Raw genomic sequence first — 2,065 nt, forward strand, 5'->3', positions numbered from 1 at the left:
TACACACAGACAGAATATTGTATACATAATAAATAAATAAATAAATAAATAAATATTTTTTTAAAAAAAGGAATATGACTTATGAGGTCAGGTAATGGATACACATACATTTAAACCTATACATATTTATAAATATATTGAGCTGGTTTTGGAGTTGGGCTGTAGCTCTGTACTTCTCTAAATCCAAGCTTGTTGTTAAAGGAACAGAGTTTCTGTCTCATATCGGGAGCCACCTGGTATGGGACAGAAGGAAGACTTTAGGAAAAATTTTACTTTCTCCATGTCTATTTTGCCTATATCATATTCTTCATTGAATGTATGTTTCTATGAATAATGTTTAAGTTTTCCACGATAAACAATAGGTTTTCCTACAGATCCTTTTCCTACAGTAATCTTTAAAGTCTCCAGGAAAAAGATGGGGCCCCACAGCAACAACTCCCCCTGGTTGAAATGACATCATGATGCTGATAGTGCTACTACAAGACCGGTTTTGGGCTACCAGATGCTAAAATAGGGCACCTTCTCATGATGTCCTGGCCAGAACTCCACATAAGAACTTAAAAAAAAACATACTGACTGCTTAGAAATCGTTTGCAACTATACTAGACAGTAATCTTGAAACTTAACCACCACTTTACTTTTGCAGGATCCCATAAAGAAAACATTGCCCCCATGACAGTGGGAAGCAATTCCAGAGGACAATGGGCCCCTCTCCAAAAAAGTTTGTTCTCAGGGCTGGAAACACTGTTTAGGGGTTATTGATTGTTACTTTGTATTGGGTAGAGGGTTGGGATGGAAACTATGTTTATTAAAAAAAAATTAAAAAGGGATAAAAATAGTGGGTAATAGAGTGAATAATTATGAGCTATTATTTATGGATAATTTACATTGGTATAATTTTTGCATATTGATACAAGTTCAAATTATATTTTTATTTCTGTTTATAATATGTGTACACCTATGCAAAGTTATTCTTTCAGATTGTATACATGCAAGTTTCTACCTCTGTTTAGGAGATTTTGTATATTGATACAACTTTTAGGATATATTTTTGTATTGTATTATACATTATCTTTACCTCTGAACATGATCCTTATAGATTGGTTACATTTTGAGGTCATTGTCCTCATTTGCTGCACAATTGTTTACAGATTATTTAATATCCTGACATGAAGCCTTAGTCTTTAAGTTATACAGGTATTAAATATTATATAGGTCAATAGTTGTTCATGTCTGTTATACATACAGTCAGATTAATTAGGTTATTTAAATACATAGAGATTGTATTCTGCACAGATAGGTAATCTTCAACCACTTCAAGGATCTGTAGAATATGGCATTTAAATAATTTAGGGTTCTTTTGACACGAGACATGATTTGCTCCTGACAGCACCAAACTATTCCAGAGAGAATGTTGAGCATCGAAGGGTAAGACGTTTTTTAAAATTTTTCTGCCTCTGAAAATGGTCTGTCAGTTATGCCAAGCCTTAGCCAAAGTTGGTTGCTTCAATACTGCAAATGAGACTTTGGATGATTGCTCAGGTAGCTAATTGTCTCTGTCATATATTGCTCACTTTGGAAGCTACTTGATTGTACTTCTTGCCTATTCAAGTATTATTATCTCCCTTCTCAGGCCTTCAATGCGGTTGAAGATTAGATAGTCATAGTAACCTTCGTCTATGATTTAGCCAAGCTTATTTCTGATGCAAGATTTAAACTCCTTAAAATAGAATGCTTATTAAAACATTTGTCATGTGTTCCTTGCTTAATATTGTTTACATTGTTTGTCATTTTATACTAGATATATGTTCCTATTGCATATAGTTTTGTATTAGGTTTGGATCGCTCTTGTTTAGACAAAAGGGGGAGATGATTGGGAACCTTGTTAGCCAATCATCTTTAAGAGGTGGGTCTTAGTTAAGGAGTGGCTTTGCTGGGACTCAAGGTAAAATGTGTGCACCTCCAGGTGCTGACTCTCTCTGTGCCTTTTCCCGAGAGATATTGCTGTGCTTGGATTTCTCATTTCTTGTTTTGTGAGTTTTTCCCCTTATAATAAATAAAATAT

Source organism: Microtus ochrogaster, unplaced genomic scaffold, assembly GCF_000317375.1.
Source record: "Microtus ochrogaster isolate Prairie Vole_2 unplaced genomic scaffold, MicOch1.0 UNK65, whole genome shotgun sequence".
NCBI classification, from domain to species: Eukaryota; Metazoa; Chordata; class Mammalia; order Rodentia; family Cricetidae; genus Microtus; species Microtus ochrogaster.